This window comes from Thalassophryne amazonica, chromosome 5 (assembly GCF_902500255.1).
Source record: "Thalassophryne amazonica chromosome 5, fThaAma1.1, whole genome shotgun sequence".
Taxonomy (NCBI): Eukaryota; Metazoa; Chordata; class Actinopteri; order Batrachoidiformes; family Batrachoididae; genus Thalassophryne; species Thalassophryne amazonica.
Genome location: NC_047107.1, coordinates 14,449,471 through 14,462,723, shown reverse-complemented (window position 1 = coordinate 14,462,723; position 13,253 = coordinate 14,449,471).

The window sequence follows — 13,253 nt, the reverse complement described above, 5'->3', positions numbered from 1 at the left end:
AGCCGAAAGGGGGCGACCGACCACGGTATTCCGGCGTCAACCTGCGTGACGTCAGCGCCGCATTAGCTGATGAGAACTGATAGCGAGAGGATCAATAAAAATGCCGAAGGCGAAATGCTCCAAAGTTTGGCTTCATTTCACACCCAAGGGCAACGACTCTGCGACGGGCCACAGATGTCATAAAACAATTGCATGTAAGGGAGGTAACACATCAAATTTGATGAAGCATCTGGCCAGTCACGGAGTTTATTTGAAAGCTGAACAATGCACGGTGTTTGATAAACTGCGCGACGTTTCACGGCCCAGGACTTCGGCAGCAGGAGCTGCAGGGCAAATTGAAGAAAGTCCCACTCCCAGCCCTACTGGTGTGGCGTTGCACATCACCGATGATGACGATGACAGCAGCCGTTCCTCTTCAGGTAAGTTTAGTTTAATGCCAACCACAAATCTTGATTATTAAGTGTCTTAGGTTAGCATTAGCAAGTACTGTTGCATTTTAACAGCATGTGTCTAACGCCTGGCTATGTATTTTTTAAAAGTACCGGTTCGAGAACCGTTTAAGCACCGGTATCGTTTAAAAAATACCGAGTAGGCACCGGTATCAGATAAAACCAAACCGATACCCAACCCTAGACACATCAGACACAAGTACTCTTCATGGATAATGCAAGTTGCAGTGCAGCGCCACACACACACACACACACACACACACACATTCAGTGCAAGTCTGGTAGCCTACTTGGCTCGGCCTAAACCCAAAACGTCAATAGGTATTTAAATAAGGCATTGTTTCAAAAATGAATTCCAAGTTTAATGATGAACACATCTCAGCCAACTGCACAGACGCTGTGTGCACAGTTACACAGACGCAAAGTGTCAGACACAAGCACCCCATGGACAATGCAAAGCAGCAACGCAACGCTTAGTCATGTAAAGTCCTTTAAAATAAAAATTCAAACTATATCCGCAACATGAAAACAGGTTGGCTCGGCAGCCAAATTAAAAAACATCAGAACGGACACCAACATGATTCGTGGCAGTTGCAATATAATATTAACAATTAGGCCTATTTAGAAGAAAAAAGTAATTAATGGTCTCACAATTACATTTGGTGAATCCTTTTAATGCTACAGCAGGAGACGACGGGTTTTTTGTTGAACTCTCATCACGTCATCATAGTCCAACGATTCGGTCAGTTCTCTTTCAAGGGAAAGCACAGAGAGTGCATTCAGTCTGTGAGTCAACATGGATGTTCTGATGGACGTTTTTATCCGATTAACAGTAGAAAACAGCCGTTCAATGGTGCATGTTGTTATTGGCATTGTGATGAGGGCCCGCAGAAGACTATTTATTTGAGGAAAAATGTGCTCCCTCGTTTATCGCGGGAGTTACGTTCAAAAATAACCCGCAATAAACGAAATCCGGCGAAGTCAGCGTTAGTTTTTACAATTATTATAGATGTTTTAAGGCTGTAAAACCCCTCACTACACACTTTATACACTTTTCTCAAACAGGCATTAACATTTTCTCACTTTTCTCTCTTGTGTAAACACTCTCTTTTTTCTTCTGTGCGAGCAGATTATAAACAGACACACGTAGAACACAATGCGCAGCTCTCCCTTCGCTCACTGACTCCGGAGGTACGGATGCGGGACCCGCAAAGAATCCAAGTCCTCTCTCGGTGGCCACGGAGCTCTGCGGCTGCGATCAACATCCGGATCAAAACAGCGAGTGTATCTCTGGACCTGTTGCCAGATTTGGCGCAATTTCGCACAGCAGACAGGAGGAGGTGGCCCGCTGCTGCATTTACTGAGCCCGCAGAAAGCGCATCAGAGGCAGTGAGAGCAATCGCGGTGATGCCGACTGGTGCCGCAAACGGCCCGCCTGATAAGGACACAGAACACAATGCGCCATTAAAAAAAAAAGCATGCAAAATTGCACTAAAACAATCCGCGAAACTTCGAGGCCGCGAAAGGTGAACTGCGTTATAGCGAGGGACCACTGTACTCTGAAAATGAATTAATAAAAATCACAGAAGATGAATCAGATTTTTTTTGACAAAATGTATTAATTGTTGCTCAGTGCTAATGCAATACCATATCATAGGAATACAATGAGGCAACAGGAGACTGTCGAGTGTTGACTCAGCCTTCTCATTGGATGGGACTGGCCTGGCTGACAAGTGGGCGGGCCCAGGCCCATCCAGGCCCACCCTTGGCTACGCGTAAGCGTTATATGGCTTTATTTGGGGATGTGGGGTAAAATAATAACCAGAAATTCTCATTATTTTGCTGCTTTAGAATTCACCATGTACAGGTGCTGGTCATATAATTAGAATATCATGAAAAAGTTGATTTATTTCAGTAATTCCATTCAAAAAGTGAAACTCGTATAATGTATACATTCATTCTACACAGACTGATATATTTCAAGTGTTTATTTCTTTTAATTTTGATGATTATACTGACAACTAATGAAAACCCCAAATTCAGGATCTCAGAAAATTAGAATATTGTGAAAAGGTTGAATATTGAAGACACCTGGTGGAACACTCTAATCAGCTAATTAACTCCACACACCTGCAAAGGCCTTTAACTGGTCTCTCAGTCTAGTTCTGTAGGCCACACAATCATGAAAAAAACGTCTGACTTGACGTCTTTCCTGGGCTAAAGACAAAAAGGACTGGACTGTTGCTGAGTGGTCCAAAGTTATGTTCTCTGATGAAAGTAAATTTTGCATTTTCTTTGGAAATCAAAGTCCTAGAGTCTGGAGGAAGAGAGGAGAGGCACAGAATCCACGTTGCTTGAGGTCCGGTGTAAAGTTTCCACCGTCAGTGATGGTTTGGGGTGCCATGTTATCTGCTTGTGTTGGTCCATTGTGTTTTCTGAGGTCCAAGGTCGACACGGCGGTATACCAGGAAGTTGTAGAGCAATTTATGCTTCCTGCTGCTGACCAACTTTATGGAGATGCAGATTTCATTTTCCAACAGGACTTGGCACCTGCACACAGTGCTAAAGCTACCAGTACCTGGTTTAAGGACCATGGTATCCCTGTTCTTAATTGGCCAGCAAACTCGCTTGACCTTAACCCGACAGAAAATCTATGAGGTATTGTGAAGAGGAAGATGTGACACGCCTGACCCAACAATGCAGAAGAGCTGAAGGCCACTATCAGAGCAACCTGTGCTCTTATACCACCTGAGCAGTGCCACAGACTGATCGACTCTATGCCATGCCGCACTGCTGCAGTAATTCAGGCAAAAGGAGCCCCAGCTACGTATTGACTGCTGTACATTCTCATACTTTTCATGTTCATACTTTTCAGTTGGCCAACATTTCTAGAAATCCTTTCTTTGTATTGGTCTTAAGTAATATGCTAATACAAGTATACTGAAGATACTAAGATACTGAATTTGGGATTTTCATTGTCAGTCATGTCAGTTATAATCATCAAAATTAAAAGAAATAAACATTTCAAATATATCAGTCTGTGTGTAGTGAATGAATATAATATACAAGTTTCACTTTTTGAATGGAATTACTGAAATAAATCAACTTTTTCATGATATTCTAATTATATGACCAGCATCATATAGATAATGCATGCATCCACATAGATGCACCTTTAACTTCCTGCAAAACAACTACAAATTACCTCAGATTATATTATTATTATTATGTTATGTGAACATAAGCATGCGTGTAAAAGGAGTTTTTAGCTGGTTATAAAAAGTCGCATTTGATAAACACGCATTGCATCTTTGGCTCATCCACATTGTTGGATGCAAAATAGTACAGATATGTGAATGCAGATTAAAAAACAAATGAATAATCCTAACCACCTGTTTTTTTATGTATTTTTTATGTACCTCTCAATGACTACTATCCAAATTTCTGCAGTGGAGCTGGTTGTCTCTTTTATTTCACACCATTCTACTCCATCATAGTCTTTGCACCATGTTTTATGTTAAAAAAAATCTTTTACTGGAGCTCAATAGCGGTTTGCACTAAGTTAACCTGGTGTCAGTTCCATCAGTCACAGTGTGTCTGTGACAGGAGCAAATTCTGTTCTTAGGCATGAGGGTCAGTGCTGATATATTAATGGGAGGCTGCCAAAAATAAAATTAATTTCCAAGTTAGGTAAACTGAAAACTTTAAAGTGACAGTAGGTCTGAGTGAATGTGTGCTTTCTGTCTCTATGTCACCCTGTAATGGACTGGTGGCCCATCCAGGGTGTACCTCATCTCTCTTCCAATGACAGCTTCAGTGAGTAAGCATCCTCCTGCATATTTGTTCTATCTACCCACTAAACCAGGTTATTCTAATTAAGGCAGATGCATGAGCTAATCAATGAAATCACCGCTTTTAGGTGAACAGGTAGAAGCAATACACGGTCAGACCTTTACTCACTGAAGGCTGGGTATTCCACCTCAGTCAATCTATATTATAATAGCCAAGTGGCCTCTGTGTGCATGCGTGCGTGCGTGCGTGCGTGTGTGTATGGCTTCGATCACAGCGAATCTGTGGCGAGCTGACATTTGCCATTTGGTATGCTTTTGGTACAGTAGTGTTCAGAATAATAGTAGTGCTATGTGACTAAAAACATTAATCCAGGTTTTGAGTATATTTTTTATTGTTACATGGGAAACAAGGTACCAGTAGATTCAGTAGATTCTCACAAATCCAACAAGACCAAGCATTCATGATATGTACACTCTTAAGGCTATGAAATTGGGCTATTAGTAAAAAAAAAAAGTAGAAAAGGGGGTGTTCACAATAATAGTAGCATCTGCTGTTGACGCTACAAACTCAAAACTATTATGTTCAAACTGCTTTTTAGCAAGCCTGTGAATCACTAAACTAGTATTTAGTTGTATAACCACAGTTTTTCATGATTTCTTCACCTCTGCGAGGCATTAATTTTGTTGGTTTGGAACCAAAATTGTGCTCATTTACGAGTGTGCTTGGGGTCATTGTCTTGTTGAAACACCCATTTCAAGGGCATGTCCTCTTCAGCATAAGGTAACATGACCTCTTCAAGTATTTTGACATATCTGAACTGATCCATGATACCTGGTATATGATATCTATAGGCCCAACACCATAGTAGGAGAAACATGCCCATATCATGATGCTTGCACTGCCATGCTTCACTGTCTTCACTGTGAATTGTGGCTTGAATTCAAAGTTTGGGGGTCGTCTCACAAACTGTCTGCGGCCCTTGGACCCAAAAAGAACAATTTTACTCTCATCAGTCCACAAAATATTGCTCCATTTCTCTTTAGGCCAGTTGATGTGTTCTTTGGCAAATTGTAACCTCTTCTGCACATGTCTTTTATTTAACAGAGGGACTTTGCGGGGGATTCTTGCAAATAAATTAGCTTCACACAGGCGTCTTCTAACTGTCACAGCACTTACAGGTAACTCCAGACTGTCTTTGATCATCCTGGAGCTGATCAATGGGTGAGCCTTTGCCATTCTGGTTATTTTTCTATCCATTTTGATGGTTGTTTTTCCATTTTCTTCCATGCGTCTGTGGTTTTTTTGTTCATTTTAAAGCATTGGAGATCATTGTAGATGAACATTTTTTGCACCCGTGCATAGGTTTTCCCCTCTACAATCAACTTTTTAATCAAACTACGCTGTTCTTCTGAACAATGTCTTGAACATCCTATTTTCCTGAGGCTTTCAAAGAGAAAAGCATGTTCAACAGGTCCTGGCTTCATCCTTAAATAGGGACACCTGATTCACACCTCTTTGTTCCACAAAATTGAAGAACTCACTGACTGAATGCCATAGCCCAGTTTCATAGCCTTAAGAGTGTGCATATCATGAATGCTTGGTCTTGTTGGATTTGTGAGAATCTATTGAATCTACTGGTACCTTGTTTCCCATGTAACAATAAGAAATATAGTCAAAACCTGGATTAATCTTTTTAGTCACATAGCACTACTATTATTCTGAACAATACTGTATGTATTGTGGGTCAAGGATGAATGCTGTGGAAATGGAAAGTTGATAGGACAAATATTTTTTGAGAAATTAGTGATTTTAGCGAACCAAACAATTGACATTTTGCTGCAATGCACCATGGGAGTTCTGGGTTTTAGGGTTTATTAATGTTGTTATTGTGGTTCATGTTAGTTTAACTGTCAGTGTTATTGATTTATTGTGTTTTTGTAGTTCAATTGATTTAGTCAGTTTACTTAAGTCTCATGTTGTCATTACCATGAGTGTCATGCTCCTGGTACCATAAGTGTAAAATGTTGTGCCTTTAACAGCCCAGTCTCACATTTTATTTTTTGTGCTCCCATCAAGAAATAAGTCAAATTTTCGTGACGGGGCTTTGTTTTAACTCACTATTACTAACCCTCCTCTTACCCACAACCTTAACCATAACCTAACCCTACTCCTTCCCCTAACCCTAACCATAACCACCCGACTCCCCCGCTTCACTTTTAATTTTGTGCAGCCATCACAGAATGAATAAGAATGAATTTGTGCTGCCATGACGAAAATGAAGCACTTTTCGCCACAATATCACAAACCAATAATCAATCAATTCAATCAATTTTTTTTATATAGCGCCAAATCACAACAAACAGTTGCCCCAAGGTGCTTTATATTGTAAGGCAAGGCCATACAATAATTATGTAAAACCCCAACGGTCAAAACGACCCCCTGTGAGCAAGCACTTGGCTACAGTGGGAAGGAAAAACTCCCTTTTATCAGGAAGAAACCTCCAGCAGAACCAGGCTCAGGGAGGGGCAGTCTTCTGCTGGGACTGGTTGGGGCTGAGGGAGAGAACCAGGAAAAAGACATGCTGTGGAGGGGAGCAGAGATCGATCACTAATGATTAAATGCAGAGTGGTGCATACAGAGCAAAAAGAGAAAGAAACAGTGCATCATGGGAACCCCCCAGCAGTCTACGTCTATAGCAGCATAACTAAGGGATGGTTCAGGGTCACCTGATCCAGCCCTAACTATAAGCTTTAGCAAAAAGGAAAGTTTTAAGCCTAATCTTAAAAGTGGAGGGTGTCTGTCTCCCTGATCTGGTACTACGAGGTCCCTAAGATAAGATGGGACCTGATTATTCAAAACCTTATAAGTAAGAAGAAGAATTTTAAATTCTATTCTAGAATTAACAGGAAGCCAATGAAGAGAGGCCAATATGGGTGAGATATGCTCTCTCCTTCTAGTCCCCGTCAGTACTCTAGCTGCAGCATTTTGAATTAACTTTTTATAGAGCAACAGACTCTTTTTCCAGGCTAAGTGAAGATCTTCTAAATTAGTGAGACGCCATTTCCTCTCCAACTTACGGGTTATCTGCTTTAAGCTACGAGTTTGTGAGTTATACCACGGAGTCAGGCACTTCTGATTTAAAGCTCTCTTTTTCAGAGGAGCTACAGCATCCAAAGTTGTCTTCAATGAGGATGTAAAACTATTGACGAGATACTCTATCTCACTTACAGAGTTTAGGTAGCTACTCTGCACTGTGTTGGTATATGGCATTAGAGAACATAAAGAAGGAATCATATCCTTAAACCTAGTTACAGCGCTTTCTGAAAGACTTCTAGTGTAATGAAACTTATTCCCCACTGCTGGGTAGTCCATCAGAGTATTGTAATTAATGTATATTTTGTGCTGCTGAATCACAGCATGCTGTGAGACCAGGTTGGCCTTTAATGTGTTCTGCCATGGTCTCTGTTTGTGTGTCAAATTAAAAGCACCTGCTTACAGCAGAGTGCAGAAAAGACAAAAAGCTGTGTGTGCATGCGTGTGTGCATGCATGTGCATGCAATTTTGATCATTGGTTGGCATTTGTTGTTTGTTATGTTTATGTATTTTAGGTCAAGAGTGAACAGCGCCAAAACCAAATATTGATAGGACTAATATTTGCTACGCTACATATATTAGCTAACAACACTGAACAATGGTCCAGACGTCCATTGCGTGTGAGTCCAGAATGTAAATCCAGCAGGAAGGGGTAAATCATTGATATATTAAAATCGTGAGTGTGTGTGTGCTTTGGCTTTGTGTGTTCAATGTAAGTACATAATATAATTGTAAATACGTTAAAAACACATGGACGACACAAGAAAGTGAAAACACATATTTCCACTGTGGTCCATTTAAAAATCTGAAAAAAAAAATAAAATAAAATAAAAAAATAAATAATAATAATAATAATAATAATAATGATAGTGTGTATATCAATCAATCAATCAATTTTTTTTTATATAGCGCCAAATCACAACAAACAGTTGCCCCAAGGCGCTTTATATTGTAAGGCAAGGCCATACAATAATTATGTAAAACCCCAACGGTCAAAACGACCGTGTGTATATGATACACACAGATGTGTACAAGAACCTACATTAAGTACATTAAGTACTAAATACATTAAGACAGCAAATTAACATTAAAAATGGCATAATTAACAGGAAATAAAAGGGTTGGGTAATTCTAAAAACTACTGAGGTCGAAGGTTCTAAAAACATTCTGGACTCACACACCATTCCAACTCATTATAGAAACATTGCATAATCTATGACCTCCCTTGAAAAATGTCAACTACCTAATTTATAAACACTATCCAATCTAGAACCCGTGGATCCCCACGGGCAAAACACTCATAATTTTATAATTGCCTGGATAAAAATGTGATTAATATTATAATAAATACAGATATTTATGTGATAATTTCCAGCTGTACAAGCTGCTTCCCAAAGCTTTTCAGTCCTGTACTGACAAATTTAGCCCACGTTTTTCCAAGTAGACTGCACGCACGTGCAAGTACGGCGGGTTGTGACCACAGCTTAAGTACAACTCAGGGCGACTTACGGCGGAACAGCTCGTAAGAGCGAACCATGAAAAAATCGAGCCAATGGACAGGCGTGCACGATGTCACTGCAATGGTTCACACATGCTGGAACACAGTGTGAGCAGCTGTGTGATGTGGTTACACATCACATAGCTGCTATGAAGAAAAATAAATAAAAAATAAAAACATACATGCTGCAACAGTTTAGTGCACGCGGGAACACAGTGGTGAGCAGCTGCGCCATCGCGCAGCTAGTTATTGGACAATGCACTAGTTATTATTAAAATGTAACAATGCTTTTATCTGAGTACTATTGTTTTGATGTTTTTATTTTAACCAACATCAGCACTACAGTCATGTCAGTAATTAATACCCATATATGTTGCTAAAATCAAATAATCTACTTAGTGATCTTAAGAGTTTAAAAATTGTAACTTTTTTTTTTGATCGCCAGACAGACATCCAGATATGAGCTGCTTCATGCCAGGATTTTGTACAAGTACAAAGTTCTGTTGGACTTTGCATTTAACATGAAACACAATGAAATTTAACATATTTGCATACAATATGAACCTGTTATTAATTTCTAGATCCATGTGACCCTTGTCCCAGCTCTTGAAGGAACAGAGTGCAGGTCTTCCTGAATACCTGTCTGCAAGATATTTGTTGCATGAATGGTCTCTGAGTTTTTTACCCCTCAATCCTGAGTCTAATAAATATTTATTATGTCTGATTAACAATTTGCACAGTAAGCTTGTGCAGTCTGTTGAGATCCCATTAGAAGTGCTTGAATGTTTGCTGAACAGCTACAATAACAAAACAGGACATTTTCCTCACATTTTGTTGAAGCAGCGAGAGTTTGTGTTTGCTGCCGTCACTTCCCTGGGGAAGACATGGCTTATCTGATCATCACTCACTGGCTGACATAACAAACTGCACTGATTACCAAATGTCACGCACATGTCACTGGAGACACCAGCAGGCTGCTCCTACACTCCCAGACACCCACAATCACACAAACTGTACATGTAAGACATTCAAACTCAAATGTATCATCCAGATGTGATATGAGCAGAAATACCCGTGGGTTAGAATGCATAATGCAAAAGATTTTTTAAAAAAATGCAGTGACTACATTACATAAGAGCATTAACTGTTTGAAAAAGACTGTAAATACTGGCCATCTTTTCTTGTGGGGAAAACAGTGGTTGTCGTATTGCTCAATAATCTGCTAAGCAAGTTGAAAACAAATTAGGTCAAAATACATATAAGAATGAGATACTATGTAGTTATTGTCTTTCAGAGATCATCATCATGTTCACTGTCATGTTCACTCAGTCGCAGAGGCTACAACTGGTGTGAAGGCTTGTTCTTTGGTTTTAATATTTTATGCTGAACATCTGTAATAATATGACTTGTTGTATGGTTAATTCTTTGAATGAATCGTGTAAAACGTGTATATGCCGTTTTTTTGCTAATTGGAATCATTGTGCGATGTCATTTTGAATGCTAACTGTGTTTTGTGCAGCTATTGGTAACTTGATGGCATTAGGTCAGTGTTGCCACAGTTACTTTCAAAAAGTAATCCAATTACTGATTACTGATTACTCCTTGAAAAAGTAACTTAGTTACTTTACTGATTACTCAATTGTAAAAGTAACTAAGTTAGATTACTAGTTACTTTTTTAGTTACTTTCCACAGCTGCCGACAACAACCCTCTGCCACCTCAACATGACAATCAATCAATCAATCAATCAATCAATTTTTTATATTTATTTTATATTTTTTATATAGCGCCAAATCGCAACAAACAGTTGCCCCCAAGGCGCATTTGTTTACACCTGCTATAGTTTTAAATAAAACTAGTATATTTGACCACAATATCTATAGTGGCCTCCCTTCATTTGCTTTCTGTAAATGTGAGAAGTGATTTTAAGATTTGTGGTTGACATAAAATTGTTTCTGACTGTGCAATCCCATATGTTGAAGAACCTATCAAGCCTCAAGCCATGTGTGTTAACCTATGCTTTGTGATCTTAGGATTCATACTTGCTTTGTGTTCTAATATAAGGGTCAAAAAGAGGTCATCAGGCCATAGAGCTTATTCTTTTCTTGCTCTGACCTTATGGAACGACCTGTTTGCGGATTTTACAAAGTTCACTTCTGTTGAATCATTTAAGGTCTGTATATTTTTTGTTTAATGTTTTAATAGCTGTATTTTATGTGTCATTTTAGTTTAAATCAATCAATCAATCAATCAATTTTTTTATATAGCGCCAAATCACAACAAACAGTTGCCCCAAGGCGCTTTATATTGTAAGGCAAGGCCATACAATAATTATGTAAAACCCCAACGGTCAAAACGACCCCCTGTGAGCAAGCACTTGGCTACAGTGGGAAGGAAAACTCCCTTTTAACACGAAGAAACCTCCAGCAGAACCAGGCTCAGGGAGGGGCAGTCTTCTGCTGGGACTGGTTGGGGCTGAGGGAGAGAACCAGGAAAAAGACATGCTGTGGAGGGGAGCAGAGATCGATCACTAATGATTAAATGCAGAGTGGTGCATACAGAGCAAAAAGAGAAAGAAACAGTGCATCATGGGAACCCCCCAGCAGTCTACGTCTATAGCAGCATAACTAAGGGATGGTTCAGGGTCACCTGATCCAGCCCTAACTATAAGCTTTAGCAAAAAGGAAAGTTTTAAGCCTAATCTTAAAAGTAGAGAGGGTGTCTGTCTCCCTGATCTGAATTGGGAGCTGGTTCCACAGGAGAGGAGCCTGAAAGCTGAAGGCTCTGCCTCCCATTCTACTCTTACAAACCCTAGGAACTACAAGTAAGCCTGCAGTCTGAGAGCGAAGCGCTCTATTGGGGTGATATGGTACTACGAGGTCCCTAAGATAAGATGGGACCTGATTATTCAAAACCTTATAAGTAAGAAGAAGAATTTTAAATTCTATTCTAGAATTAACAGGAAGCCAATGAAGAGAGGCCAATATGGGTGAGATATGCTCTCTCCTTCTAGTCCCCGTCAGTACTCTAGCTGCAGCATTTTGAATTAACTGAAGGCTTTTTAGGGAACTTTTAGGACAACCTGATAATAATGAATTACAATAGTCCAGCCTAGAGGAAATAAATGCATGAATTAGTTTTTCAGCATCACTCTGAGACAAGACCTTTCTGATTTTAGAGATATTGCGTAAATGCAAAAAAGCAGTCCTATATATTTGTTTAATATGCGCTTTGAATGACATATCCTGATCAAAAATGACTCCAAGATTTCTCACAGTATTACTAGAGGTCAGGGTAATGCCATCCAGAGTAAGGATCTGGTTAGACACCATGTTTCTAAGATTTGTGGGGCCAAGTACAATAACTTCAGTTTTATCTGAGTTTAAAAGCAGGAAATTAGAGGTCATCCATGTCTTTATGTCTGTAAGACAATCCTGCAGTTTAGCTAATTGGTGTGTGTCCTCTGGCTTCATGGATAGATAAAGCTGGGTATTATCTGCGTAACAATGAAAATTTAAGCAATACCGTCTAATAATACTGCCTAAGGGAAGCATGTATAAAGTGAATAAAATTGGTCCTAGCACAGAACCTCATGGAACTCCATAATTAACTTTAGTCTGTGAAGAAGATTCCCCATTTACATGAACAAATTGTAATCTATTAGACAAATATGATTCAAACCACCGCAGCGCAGTGCCTGTAATACCTATGGCATGCTCTAATCTCTGTAATAAAATTTTATGGTCAACAGTATCAAAAGCAGCACTGAGGTCTAACAGAACAAGCACAGAGATGAGTCCACTGTCCGAGGCCATAAGAAGATCATTTGTAACCTTCACTAATGCTGTTTCTGTACTATGATGAATTCTAAAACCTGACTGAAACTCTTCAAATAGACCATTCCTCTGCAAATGATCAGTTAGCTGTTTTACAACTACCCTTTCAAGAATTTTTGAGAGAAAAGGAAGGTTGGAGATTGGCCTATAATTAGCTAAGATAGCTGGGTCAAGTGATGGCTTTTTAAGTAATGGTTTAATTACTGCCACCTTAAAAGCCTGTGGTACATAGCCAACTAACAAGGATAGATTGATCATATTTAAGATCGAAGCATTAAATAATGGTAGGGCTTCCTTGAGCAGCCTGGTAGGAATGGGGTCTAATAAACATGTTGATGGTTTGGATGAAGTAACTAATGAAAATAACTCAGACAGAACAATCGGAGAGAAAGAGTCTAACCAAATACCGGCATCACTGAAAGCAGCCAAAGATAACGATACGTCTTTGGGATGGTTATGAGTAATTTTTTCTCTATTTTTTACTAGTTAAAGTTAATGGAATACTCAGCTCAATAGAGCTCTGACTCTTTGTCAGCCTGGCTACAGTGCTGAAAAGAAACCTGGGGTTGTTCTTATTTTCTTCAAT